The sequence below is a fragment of the Arvicanthis niloticus genome, chromosome 2 (assembly GCF_011762505.2).
Source record: "Arvicanthis niloticus isolate mArvNil1 chromosome 2, mArvNil1.pat.X, whole genome shotgun sequence".
NCBI classification, from domain to species: Eukaryota; Metazoa; Chordata; class Mammalia; order Rodentia; family Muridae; genus Arvicanthis; species Arvicanthis niloticus.
Genome location: NC_047659.1, coordinates 126,843,316 through 126,858,039, shown reverse-complemented (window position 1 = coordinate 126,858,039; position 14,724 = coordinate 126,843,316).

The following is a 14,724-nucleotide window of genomic DNA, read 5'->3' as shown; positions in this document are numbered from 1 at the left end:
CTGGTGAGAGCCCTCTGGGTCTGGGTGGAGAAGGGACTGGCAGCTGGAGTAAAAGCAGAGAGCTAGTGATCAAAGGAGGAGGTCAGGTCAGTGTTCCCGAGAGATGACAGCGCTTGTGTGAGGAGGGTGCGGCTGAGGAGGTGATGTGGTCTGGAGCTGCTGTGCTTTGGTAGCCCAGTTGAGTAAAATACCAGTAGGAGGAACATAGGCACAAATCATGAAAAAACAGGGGACTCCAGGAAGATGTCCTGGACCTTGGAGTCCCGCCACTTCACTGATATGTCAATGGCAACAACTCAAAAAGGGGCTGACTACAAGGAACAGGGTGACTGCAGCTTTGGACATGGTGACTGTGAGGTGTCTGTGGACACCACAGAGAAGTTGATGGCAACAGCGTCTGGACTCCAGGGAGTAGGTCACCAGCAAACAGGAGTGCGCCATGTTAGGGACTGAAGAGCCCTTAAGGCAGCGGTTCTCAACCAGTGGGTCATGACCCTTGTGGGGTGGTATATTAGATCTCCTGCATATCAGATATTTACATTATGATTCATAACAGTAGCAAAATTGCAGTTATGAAGTAGCAATGAAAATAATGTTATGGTTGGGGGTCAGCATAGCACGAGGAACTGTATTAAAGGGTCACAGCATTGGGAAGGTTGAGAACCACTGGGCGAAGGGGGTGGGGCACAAACAAAGGGAGAGGGGACTCATGAAGGAGAGAGACAAGGGGACTGTTGTAAGTTAAAGGCCAGCCTGGACTACATAGTAAATTCAGCCCAGCCTGGTTTGTGTAGCAGGACCCTGTCTCAAAAATAAAGGCCGAGGATGTAGCTCAGTGGTGGAGTGTTTGCTTAGCACAGGGAGGGTCTGAGAGACAGAGTGTCCAGGAGCCCAGAGGTTGGGCTTGCATCAGGGTCCAGCAAAGCCTGAGAAGGATCCCCTCAGAGAACATAGGATCACAAGCGCTGGAAAGGGGGAGTGTTTTTGACTGAGGACGTCACAAGCCATGTCTGATATTGCCTCCAGGAGGAGAAAATGAATGCTGAGGGAAAGGCTGAGCATGGGGCCAGGGAAAGAAGAAGCAGGGATGAATGAGGATGAAAGAGTGAAGGTCCGCTCATGGCAGCAGATGCTGGCTGGGAGCAAAAGGCTGGAGCTGTGACTTCAGAGCCACGCTGTTATGGTAGCAAGGTCAAAGACATGATCCCAGTTAAGGATGAGTGAGAGACGGGATCGCTGGTGCTTGGGAGGCACAGTCCAGGAGTGTGGCTACGCTACCCATACCGTGCTTGAAGTCACCTCCAGGAACCAGGAGAGTAGTGCAGGTAAGAAGACAAAAAGCCAGGAAAGCAAACTTTGGTGACAAGGGCACCATGAAAGTCAGGCAGATGGTTACCCCGATGAAGAGGACTGTGGAGGTAGGGAAGGCAGGATTAAGAGGGATGGAGGTAGGAGACAGAGATCTGTCTGCCTCTGGATCCCAAGTGCTGGGATTAAAGGATTAAAGGTGTTTGACACCACAGCCAGCTTGCTCTTGTTCTCAGTGATTCTGTCTTTTCCTGCCCTTGGGGCACTCAGACTCTTAGAAAGGCTGGTGTAGGGGCTGAAGTGATGGCGTAGCAATTCAGAGTGCTTGATGCTCACACAGAGGACTGGAGTCCAGTTCTTAAAATCTCACAAACTCCAGCTCCAGGAGAGCTAACATCTTCTGACCTTGGCAGGCACACTCACACATACACAGTACACACAGAAACGCATACATATAACTTTTTTTTTTTTTTTTTTTTTGATCTTTGGTGTGCAGAGATGACTCAGGCTTAGAGCAGAGGAGAGGGTGTTGAGAAGGATAGGGAAGGCTGGGAACATGGCTCTGGGAATGGGGGATGGCATGTGGGAAGTGAGCTCATGCTGCCCGTTTGGGCACTAGCTGTGAAGGTTACTGGACTGAGGGGTGCTAGGGTGGGATCAGGAGAGAAGGATAGAAACCAGGGGTTCAGATGTAGAGTTGCTACAGGTTCCACATGGATGTCTGTGGGGCAGTCAGACACAGAAGTCTGGGGCCGGTGTAAAAGGTAATGCAAAATGAAAGAGTAAGAACCAGAGAGAGCTCAGCAGATAGTCACCTGATACCATGTTTGATAACCTAAGTCAAACTCTGGGACCTGTATTGTAAGAGAGAACTGACCTACAAATTGTCCTCTGGTCACACATGCTTGGTGGCACACTGATACCCATACCCGTACATACTCAATAAGTAAATGTAAAAATTGAAACATACACTAAAATGGCAACTTGGGTGCCAAGGATGACCTTAACATTGTGGGAAATCCTGGAAGAGGCTGGAAGAGGAAGGCACCGGCTCTCAAATTCTTTCTGAGAAAGAAAAGCGACATCCTGGGAGAACTGGAGTCAGGAGAGGGATGCTCTTCAAAAATGGGAGAGCTTGGCCTGCAGCTACAGAGAAGAGAAGGCCTTGTTCAAAGGGGATCAAGATTCCTGCCCTGAAAAGGGGGTGGGTGGGTGAGAGTTTTGGGGAGAGAATGACATGCCCTTGGGGTCACCCATTCATTGGCCAAGGAATCATTGATAATACTAGTGCTTCAGTCTCTACCAACAGCCACGGATTGTGCACCAGGCCCTGCTGCACAGCGCCTCCATGTCTGACTAATCCTGAGACATCTCAAGAGGAACATGCTGTCACTCCTGTTTACAGACAGGGGGCTTACGGAAGTAGCAGGTGTTTGAGCAAGAGGCAGAGGGGGGAGAGTGGAGATGGGGCCAGAGCAGGGGTGCTGAGCATCCCGGGGGCCGGGGGGGGGGGGGAGGGGGGCGGGTAGAATTCCAGCAAGTGAGACAGATGGGTTGTGAGTGGCAGGAGCTAGAGGGGTTGAGGATGACTTGGGGCTCTGACTATAGCCTCTGTGGGTGGTGAGGCCAGGCGCTAATGAGAACTGGAGAGGAGTGGCGGGGGAGAAGTGTTGTACAGGCATAGTGGCAGGTTTGAAGCGACTGTGGGAGAAACCAGATGGGGCTGGCTTTGTGTTTTTGTCTTTGAGGGCTTCTGAGAAGGACTTAGGGGTTAGCCCAGCACAGGGGCATCAGATGTCCAGCAGGAAGGAACAGAATGAGGGTCCAAGGGCCCAGGGCTGGGCAGGAGATACAGAATAAGGACTCTGCCCTTTAATACTATGAGAGGAGAGGCCTTACATGGCATCTCTCTGTACACCTTATATCTTCTGGCATCACATGGCTTACACTCAGTCTCACGTCCACTACTTACTGGGGCACATCACTTAACCCTTCTGAGCCTTGGCTTCTTCCTGTGTAAAATGGAGACACCGACGCTATCTGTAGTCCTGTCATGAGGACTACACAGCCACACCATGACCACAACAGTCGGAGAATTTCTAAGTGAAGCTTAAGTGAGTACTGTGGGAAATTCACTGGGGTTTTTTGTTCATTTCTTTGTTTTGTTTTTCTAGACAGAGTCCTCCTTGTACCCCAGGTTGGCCTTGAACTCACAGAGTTTGTCTGCCTCTGGATCCCAAGTGCTGGGATTAAAGGATTAAAGGTGTTTGACACCACAGCCAGCTTGCTCTTGTTCTCAGTGATTCTGTCTTTTCCTGCCCTTGGGGCACTCAGACTCTTAGAAAGGCTGGTGTAGGGGCTGAAGCGATGGCGTAGCAATTCAGAGTGCTTGATGCTCACACAGAGGACTGGAGTCCAGTTCTTAAAATCTCACAAACTCCAGCTCCAGGAGAGCTAACATCTTCTGACCTTGGCAGGCACACTCACACATACACAGTACACACAGAAACGCATACATATAACTTTTTTTTTTTTTTTTTTTTTTTTTTTTTTTGATCTTTGGTGTGCAGAGATGACTCAGGCTTAGAGCACTGGCTGCTCTTGCAAAAGACCCAGGTTCATTTCCAAGCACCTATATAGTAACTCACAACTGTCTGGAATTCTAGATCCTTTGAGGACCCCTTCTACTCCAAGGACTCAGCATATAAATGGTACATAAATTCACACACACACACAGAGAAAGAGAGAGAGAGAGAGAGAGAGAGAGAGAGAGACAGACCGACAGAGAGAGAGAGACAGACGATAAGGAAGGCCAGTGTAAATAAAGGACACACCATGCTCTGCATGTCAGCCACTTGCTAACCAGAGACATCTTAGGAAATTGACCTGGGCTTTGAAGGATGCATACAAGTTTTCAGGATGGAAAGGAAAATTGAATCATCCTCCCAGGTGCTCTGCCTGTCTCCAGATGCCTCATTTGTGCCCAGGCCAGAGGAATTCCATCCCAGACCTGCCCCCAAACTTCCCAGTCTGTGGGAAATCCAGGACTGACAAGAGAGCTTCTCACAAGAAAATGTGGTCACAGTAGCCATAGAGGTTCACCCTAGGGTCCGGGATCTCCAGTTCAGGCTGTTCACCTCAATGGGGAATGGCAGGATGGGATGGACACACAAGGCAAGGGATGGAAAGGAAGCTGGTGGCTCGGCAAAGGACAGCCACAGGAAAGCTAAGAGCTGGAGGCGCAGTGTTGGTAAAGGGCACTGATGTCCCTGGTCTTCTGGTCAGTCCTCCCTCCCTACCCCTCGGCCTCACTACCCATAGGACTCCACCATTTCTTTCGCATTCATTCTCCATCCCCTGTGCACAGCCACACCTGAGTACCACAGCCCTTCCTTCCTCCCTGACTGGCACCCAGTCCAGCACACACCACTTCCTCACCTGCCACCTTCGGGCATGTTTTCAACCCTGCCAGTCCCCACTGTCACAGGGTCGCACTCTCTCAAGCCACAGCTTCTGCTAGCTACCAATGGCCCATGGTTTAAAGCACAGCCTTTGTCCCAGCTGCCAAACTATGCCTAGGGAATCCTAAGATCTTTCCTAGCACTGGCCCAGGCTCTTCTCAAGACCAAGACCACCCCTCAGGTGCCAACTCACCCTGTCACACCTGGGCACACTCCAATCTTAGCATCTTCCTTCAAGTTTCCTGTCTTCCTTTGTCACTCAGCCCACACTTGAGGTCCCATTTGTCTTTTTGTCTCCCCATGTTTCTCCTTCATTTTATCGCCTCCTGTTTCTGTCTCTTGGTCTCTTTCTAGCCCCTCCTGGCTCCACTTCCAGGTCCTGGGTCAACTCTGCCCATCAATGTAACTGCTCCTGGAACCTGCAGGGCAGACTTAATGCTGTCCCTGGGCCTAACCCTGCTCAGAAAGCTTTGTCTTCTTTCTCTCATTGCTAGTATCTAAAGTTGAACTCAATTCCCCTCTGAGTCTGGTCCAGCTTTGCCTACACACACACACACACACACACACATATACATACACACAAATATACACACACACATATACATACACACACACACACACACACACATCTGTGCATCTCTCTACAAGCTTTGTCCAGGTCTTTGTACACACACACACACACACATCTGCACATCTCTCTACAAGCCTTGTCCAGGTCTTTGTGTTACTCATTTACCTGCCAGCCAGGGAGCACCTACTACAGGCCAATAATGGACATAAGATCTCAGTCTGAAGGGCAGGGCCAGGGGCAGGAACTTGCACAGCACAAGAGCAAACACCCAGGAGCACTGGGCACATGCATGGTCGTCACCTAAGTCCTGTATAATCATCTCGATCCTGGCCACCCCTATGTAAAAGGTCACTGTTAATTTTGATTCAGTTTGGGGGAAACTGAGGCTGAGTGAGGAGCCTTCCAGATGCTGTGATCCTGAAATGCAGGCCTGCCCAGTGCCAACTCCACACCCCATTTCCCAGCTGCTGTCTGAAGTCCTATCAAGAATGGTGTTAGCTGGGCTGGGTCTTCCCGGAGGGTTGAGGAAGCAGAGAGGAGCAGAGCTGCTTCAGGGTCGTTGTGCTGAGAATCTGTCTTCCAGAGCCACTGCCCTTGGCTCCCTCTGCAGACCAGACACTTCCAAGCAGACCATAGGCTACTGAAGGAGCCCACACCAAGCAGGGCCAAGCCTAGACAAGGGAACTGGTCAGAAGCCAGACTACAGTGAAATGTTCTAGAAAAAGAGGGCCCCCACAGCTGGGTACTGAGAGCATGGGGTCACCTCAGGCAGCTTGGCTGTGAGAAGGCCATCTGTGGATTTGGGATGATCCATGTGCTAGGTATGTGGGCTCTCTGATGCCACTGAGCTGTGACATAGGGCAGGGCAGGGTACAAAAAGGCAGTACAGTATAGAAAGGTGAGGAGGGGACAGGATGGATGGCAGGAACCCACTATGATGACCAGCCAGAAAAGGAAGGACAGCCACCAAGCTGTTATCTGGCTATGCGGCCCGGAATCCACTCACTATAGCACCTGCTGCCATGTACCAAGCATTCTCCACGTGTGCTGTCATGTCTGCCCTTCCTGTTCCTACTTTGCAGGGCCAAGACACTGTGCCAGAGGTATCACTTTCTTGAGGACCTGAGCAAGGTTTGAAGCCAGGGTGTCAGACCCTGAAACCTTGGAACAGAGGCAAAGCAAGACAGAGCTGAGATCCTTGAGGAGGGACCAGCAACAGACAGACGGAGCCGCCCAGTTCTCCCAGGGAGCCTAAGGGAAGGTGCTTTGCAGTTCTTCAGGGGCAAGGCAGTGAGTAGCTTCTCCCACCCAGGCACTCCCCAGCCCACTCTCGCTCTCCAGGGAATCTTTTAGAAATACTTCAAAGCCTCCTGTCCCTTAATCTCATTCCTCATTGCAAAGAACAAAGGGAGACACAGAGGGAGCAGGACATAGTGACAACCCTGCAACAGTGATGGGGGGGAGGGGCTACAGGGAGGGAGGGAGAAGACAACCACTCTGGGGTGTCACCTCTGCTCTGCTCCTTTAGCCTAGCTCCCCCCAACCCCACCCTGCCAACACCCCCCCCCCAGACAAAAGCAGAGAGAAGTCACACATGGACTTTCCAGACAAAGCCCTCCTCCCAAGCCAGGGCTCCCAAATGTGTTAGCAGGGGTGCGCAAGTGGGGAGAGGAAAAATGAGCAAAGAAAAGCCCAACACAAAGAGGTACTGAGGCACCCCAGAGTCCCCGGGCTATCCCTCACTGGGAGGTGGATGCCGAGGCATTTGATTTTATATTCTTCTGCACGCACTTTTTGCTATTTTCTACTTTTTTTTTTCCCACAGCAAACACTTATTCTGTCTGAAGCTGAAGGAAAAACAATAAATGTCATTTCACAAAGAACGAAGCCGTCCATGGAGCGGGAACAAAGCCCACGAGGGGGCGGGGAGGGGGTGCTGCAGAGACAGTGGGAGTGAGAGAGGCAGGCTACACACAGGCACACAGACAGACAGACAGACAGACAGACACACCCTTGTACCACCCCAACCTTGCACAACAGCTCACGTCATCCTCATGGTGGTGACGTCCGGGATTTGTGCTGGCTTTTCTTATCGCAGAGGTAACAAAGCCTTTTGTGCTCAGGGACGACAATTCAGGAGAAAATTGTGTTCTAGTGTTTGAATAGCAGAAGTAACTATGAGTGCCACGTGGAGGTGGAGAGCACGCAGAGCAGCTACAGAGAGGACACACATAAGGGACACACACCATGTAAGTGGGAAAGGGCCTCAGAGACAGGGAGGCAGAAGAAAGGCAAGCAGATGGTGACCAAGGGACAGAGGAACAGGGGCACTCCAGTGTCCTGCTGGGACTCCAGAGTGGTGGCCGGATTCAGTGATACTAGAATGAGTGAATGAAGAAATGAATGAGGGAACCCAGGGCCAAAGCAGACTGGAGTAGGGAGAAAGTCTCAACACCAGACCAGCGACTGTGACAGAGATGGAGAGGGACAGAGTCCTGGGCAGAAAATAAGAAAGCCTGAGACAAGGCAGAGGGGCAGGCAGGTGGGAGCCGGACACACACAGCCCTGACCATGCACTAACAGCTAATCCTGCGGCCACTTGCGGGGACCACCACCACCTTGGTTAAGGGGGGCTCCAGGATTCTCCTAGTTCTCTTTCTGTATCTCCTACATGGTCCATGTTAAGAAAAAAAAAAAAAAACAAAAAAAAAACAAAGACAAAAAGGAAAACATGGATTTGTGCCTCTAGCTCCAGTTTTCCTGGAAAGAAAAATGAAGCAAAGCAAAGCTAGAGAAAATCAGAGACAGACAGACAGACACACACACACACACACACACCCCAGTGTACACACTCATGCATAAGAGCACGCAGGTGTGGGAGGACTGAACGGAGGAAGGCTTGGAAGGACATATAGCAACAAGGCCTAGAGCCCTGGGCCCCATGCAAGTAGCAGTCACTCTACAAAAGAAAGTGTTTGCTGATCATCTGTCCTCTGTGCAGGCTTCCGGTTAGGTTAGGCTGCAGCCTGCTCCCTTGGAGCTCAGGCTCAACTGCAGTATTAAGTCTAGTCTGAGCCAGAGGCCAAGGCAGGCAAGAGTCCTCTGGAAGCCAGTCCCGGAGCCCCAGGATGCAGAGGATGCCCTGGGTGGGGTGGAGGTGGGGGGACAGAAAGAAGAAGGCGCTGAGAGCTGTTTGCCAGGTCCAGGATTCAAACTTGCAAGAGCAGAAGTACACAGTGTGAGGCAGGGCACAGGGTAGAGAGGACCTTCCCCTAGACCAGGAAGGCAGCTCTGTTCTTCACACGTCCTAAGGCTGATGTTGGAGTGGGGCATTTCTGATCCACAAAGGGAGCTCTGAGGAAGAAGGTCTCTGAGGAAGCCAGGCTGGTCCTTCTCTGGTTGGTTGCTCTGAAAGGAGTCGCCGCAGAGATGTGTGTGTGTGTGTGTGTGTGTGTGTGTGTGTGTGTGTGTGTAAAAAACAATAGGTCTCTCTCTCTCTCTCTCTCTCTCTCTCTCTCTCTCTCTCACACACACACACACACACACACACACACACACAAAAGCCGGCATTCCCTGGTTGAAGAGGAGCAGACAGATCCTGAGCGGGGAATGAGTGGGGACCCATGAGGCACGAAGCAGTCAGATGTGGCACATCTGGAAAAAGTGAGCTGGAAGGAGACAGAGGAGCCAAAAGGAAAAGGAAGAGCAGGGAGCTGAGAAAAAGAAAGACTGAAGACAGAACAAGGAGAGGTGCTGACAGCTCAGCTCAAGAGCCAGGAGAGAGGAGTGGGGGTCGTGCAGGTAGGTGCAGCGGGCAGAAGCCAGAGAGCTGTGGGAGAGGGTGTGGTACAGCAGCCCTCCCAAGCAATGCCTTATATATACAGAGGAAATTGAGGTAAGAAGCACTTGTGCGCTCTCTCTCTCTCTCTCTCTCTCTCTCTCTCTCTCTCTCTCTCTCTCTCTCTGAAGGGAGGATAAAAATCTGGCTCCCAGAGAACAAAAACAAGATCTCCCCAGAGAAGGCCAGAGGGACTCCTGCACAACCCTCCCTCAATCCTCCCTCCTTAAAGATTGAAAGCATCCCAAAGACTAGAGCAGATAAGAAAACAGCACAGTTCTATGGACAGGCAGGTAGACGGTCCTACTGAGAAAAGAGAGACCCAGTGTGCAGCACCATCTTCTGTGCACACATGCATCTCTGATGCTCACTCAAGCTGTCCAGAGCCATCCAGCTAACACTAAGACATGGGAAAGGGGCAGACACAGAGGAGGGTTGGCCTGGGACATGTCCCTCAGGAGGGCTAGCCTGTGACAGGCACATCTCTCTTCTCCAACCTTCTCACCCAATGACTTTCTCCACAGGTGCTGAAGGAAAGCTCCTCTTGGCACGTGAACACTAACCGGTTCGTGGGACCCTGATGGACTTCCTGATGCCTCCAGCACTCAGCATTAGTGGAGGCTGTTCTGGAAGCTCTTCCCTAGGGATACGTCAGAGGGAGGATGCTAACTGCATAGTATCAGAGAGTTAAGGGATCTGGAGCATCAGAACCACTCACAGGCTAGGGGAGGGGACTTGCATCCAGATGGGAGCCCAAGAAAGGTCAAGCTTGACCCTATGGCCAGGGAAGGTGGCCGGTACAATGGTCCTGAGGGTAAAGTGTGTGGCTGGCCATTCAGATGCTGGTGACCATCCCATCTCAGCTGGTGACAAAAGAGGATAAGGTGTGGAAAGTGTGCCACCATCAGGCTATGGCCTGAACTGCACCCACTCCAGAGCTTCAAGGAACAGAGTGGGCTGAAGCAGAGGAGGGACAGAGGGTGCCAGAGGGATCGGGCTAGGTGGCTAACCAAGGGTAGCAGGAGAGACTGGCAAAGAACAGCAGTGATGCCAGGGGGTACACAGAGGCATCTGGGTAATGAGACTGTGAGCTACCGCCTCAGGGAGTCACAGTCTACAGCCAGCTTGGGTGACCTGGATCATCCAGGCCAGACTGTGGCTCCTATAAGCAGTAACTGTCATGGTCCTCTTGGAATGGATCAGGAAACTCCCAGCCTCCCGCAGGGGACAGCTGGAGCCCACCCTCCAGTCACATGGTATGTCCATCACAGATGTCTAATGGTCAGTGTGCTGAAGAGGGACAGGCGGGGAGGGGAACTGGTGAAAGGCAGTGTCCCTACACACTGGGAATGCTCACTTCCAGAAGCTGATTGCAGGTTGTATGGATTTTTCATCTGGATTTAAAAGTTTTTAATTAAAAAAGAAATAGCAAAATACATTGGAATTCAAAAAGTAGGGGCAAGAGGGCGGGTACTGTGGAAAGTGTGGAGGCCCTGGGGCTTGGACAGGTGGAGGCTCAGGGGGCTGGCAAATGGGTCCCTGAGGAGAAAAAAACCTGGAGGGACAGACTGGAGGTTGCAAGCCAGTGGAGGTGGGGGGAAGCAACATGGGAGGAAGAGGCTTACATGGGAGACTATGCCTAAAAGGGGTGTATTCATTTACAGCTATAAAGTCAGACAAGGAGTGTCTTGCTGAGGACAAGGACCCAGGGAAGGCCTCTCTGAAGAGGAGACACAGGAGCAGAGACCTAAAGGAGGCATCGAGGGCACGCAAGCCTCGGTCAACTGGTTCTAGGCAGGGAGAAACATAGGCACGAAGCTCCTAAGGTAGGAGCAGCTTGTCACATTTAAGGAAAGGTTGGGCAGAGGAAAACAGGGCTAGTGGCAGAAGAGGCTGGAGACAAGGAAGAGCAACTGGCCAAGAGCTGGAGTCTGCCCGTGCATGTGGTTAGGACTACAAACTGGAGTTCTGTGATCGGGTTCCCTAGAGACTTTAGGAGAACAGGTAGAGAAAAGAAAAAAAGACCATGAGAAGCCCCAAGCAGTTCCACCCCTGTGGGGTTTGACGGAATATTCAAATGAACCTCAAAGTTCTTCCAACTTGGCTCTGCAGGAGAGGTAACCAGAGGGGGCAAAGTGAAGAGCACTGGGGAGGACAGGGTATAAACAAAGGCTGAAGGAAGAAGAAAGCTTAAGAAGGAGAGAGGGAGGGAGGGAGGGAGGGAGGTTGGGAGGGAGGGAGGGAGGGAGGGAGGGAGGGAGGGAGGGAGGTGCAAGCTAGCTGAGCTGGAGCTTCAAGGCGATAGATAGCCTGAATCCACCAGGCCTCAGGATGACACACACAAGCTGAGCCCACACTGAGCCATCTCAGCCAGAGCTATGAGCACATCGCCTGCCCGCGAGGCCACCAGGCACAGACATTGACATGCAAGGCCCTAGCAAAGTCCCCAGGAGACGGGCTACAAGGAAGAAGGCCATAGGGAAGGAGTAGGCAGGAGAGCAGGGTGGTGAATACACCACAGACAGAGAAAAGGAAGAACACACCAGACAGGTGAACACAGACACCCAAGTCACCGCTTGCACTGACAGAATGACCAGTGACCCACAAAGAGATGGGCAAATATGGCCAGCCGGGTCTACACCCCAACACACGGAGTGCCAGACATGTGCCCACTGACACATGCAAGCTGTATGTATGACTGATTCATAGAGATAAAGCCCAACACCCAGAGGTGACAGACTCCAATCTTCTGTCTGGGACCAAGGCCCATAGTCCCTCCCTCAGACAGCAGACAAACCCAAAGGACAAGCAGGGAAAGGAAGGGAAGGGAAGCAGAGGATGCTGGGAGATGTAGATGAGGAGTATACGGAACAGGTACTGTGTTGCCTATCCAGCCCAAGCCAAATGTCTACCTCTCAGGGCTGCCCAACAGATACTAGTCAGTTGTTGAACACCCCGATTGCCTGGTGAAGGGAGGCCAGGGGTAGCCCCTGTACCAGGTGACAGGTGTCAGGGAAGCTGGGTCCTAGAGGGGAGGAGGATTTATTAGGAGAAACTCAGAAACAGGGCATAGAGGGTGTGTCAGCCAAGCTGGGGTTCTGAGTGAGGTGGTGGGGGCTATAATAGGGGCCTGTAGGTAAGACCAACACAAAAGTGGGGTGACTCAGAGTAAACTAGGATGCTGGGAGACCTGGACTTGGGTAACAGATACCAGGGTGGTTCCTACAAAGAGGGTGCTGAGCCCTGGAATAGGGACAGAGTTTGTGGGCAAGGAGAGGAGCAAGAAGGGGCCCTGGGGAGTAGGGGAGGCTGGGCTGGTGTGCCTGGAGGTTTCGGACAATTATGACAGGGTGAGGAGAGGGAGAAGGTCTGTAAGCTCATGAGATCCTTGTATCAGGGGCATCAAAAGGTCTAATGAGTCAGGGGCTGAGGAAATCCAGACAAGAAATCTTCCAGGAGTAGGGGCAATGTGGGGCTTGAGGGGACATTTGGGGTTAGGAAAGGCAGGCCAGGGTAGGTATGTGGGTCTGACACTTGATTCCAAGATCCCAACTCAAAGCCAGCTACACCAGGGAGCAAGGAGCTTACAAAGGAGATGGAAGACAGGAAGGATGGGGGCCAGAATCCTGTTCTCCCCCTCAGAGACAACAAAAGAAGTGACAGGCAACAGCTGACAAATCTGGCCTGGCTCCATAAAAGTATGTGTGTGTGTGTGGGGGGGGGGGGTGCCCAGGAGTGGCGGGAGAAAAATACACACAGGCAGGGAGAGGTTGGGGAAGCAGAGAGGGAAGGTGGTGAGGAGCAAGATGCTCTCCTCTCTCCCCTTCTCCCCCTCTCCCCCCCCTCCTTCTCTGACACACAGCATAGAGACAGAATTCAATGAAATTTGGGGAAAGCAGAAAGAGACAGGAAGGAGTCGAACCTGTCTTACAGAACCACGTTTGAAAACTGTGAGCTGAATGAAGAGAGACAGAGGTTCCTGGAAGAAAAACCACAGCAGAAAAGGTGCCAACACAAACACTCTGAAGATAGAGGCAGGAGGATCACTGCAAGTTCAAGGTCAGCCAGGTCTATATAACAAGTCCCAGACCAGCTGGGTTGCTAGTGAGATCCTGACAAAAAGAAAAAAGAAAAAGAAAAGAAAGAAAGAAAGAAAGAAAGAAAAGCCAAAATACTGGTCTATTATACAAAGAAGCGAGCTAGGGTGGGGTGGGGTGGGGGACACGGTGGGGACCCTAGGGGCTGGTGAGGTGGCAGATAACAGTGCTTTCTGAGAAAGCTTGATGACCCAAATTCAATCTCTGGAACTCAAGAAAAGGTAGAGGGAGAGAAATTATATACACCTTTAGGCCCAGCACTCAGGAGGCAGAGGCAGTGGGTCTCTGTAAGTTCAAGGTCAGCCTAGTCTACAGAGAGAGTTCCAGGGCTACATTAAGAGACCCTGAATCAAAATTTAAAAAAAAAATTAAATTGTCCTCTGCATTCCACATGGAATATGTGCCTACACACACACACATACACATACATATCACTCTTAAATAACTCAGTAAATATTCTTTAAAACACCCTTGCAGTTTGAGATGTCAACAAAGATGGAGCAGCCACAAAATTCAGAGCCAATTATTCCATGGTCAACAAGCTATACCCTGTTTTAAAGTGAAAGAGGACAAGAGAAAGAAGGTGACATACATTCATGGGACAGGGTGACAACTGCAGGTTTACAGGTTAGGATGCTCAGGTCACCCAGGTAAGCAAGGCCAGGACAAAAGCAACACACATAGTAGGGCCATGGAGAAAGGGCAGACTGTTGTCTGCAAGGAGAGGCCACAGAACTCTTTAGCAGGCAGTGGGGAGTTACCTTGAGAGGATATGTCCACTGTCCACTGGTGGCCTGTAGGGACACGGGGCTAGAAGTGAAAGGAAGAGGTAGGCCGTGAGGGGTAGGGGGCTGGGCAGTGGGTGAGGGTCCTGGATGCCTGGACCCTGCACTGTGTGTGTGTGTGTGTGTGAGAGAGAGAGAGAGAGAGAGAGAGAGAGAGAGAGAGAGAGAGAGAGAACAGACAGACAGACAGACAGACAGACAGACAGAGACAGAAAGAGAAACAGTGAGAGTCATCAAGAGAAGATAGTTGTGACCCAGATAGTAGCCTGGAAATGATTCCTGAGTGCCAGTGAGAAGCCTGTGAGAGGTACCTAGCACAAAACCTGAAGATTTGAGTCCACCCCTGGACCCACAAAGAAGAGAAGTTAATTCCCGTATGTTGTCCTTTGACCCCTACATATATATTGTGGCACACACTGATCTCCCCCTTGATTCACACATACATACACTAAATACATAAATAAAAGGCAAAAAAATTAAAATAACTCTTGAACAAATGGGAGGATGGTAGGACAGGTGGGCCTTGGAACACATAGGTCGAGCATAAGCAAACCCTGGACAAAGCCTGGGAGAGCGCCCTTCTACCCCTAAGGGCCCAGGGAGAGGCTGGGGAGAGCCTGCAGGAGAGAGCAGAGCAGAGCAGCCCGCAGCTGGGCTCACCCAC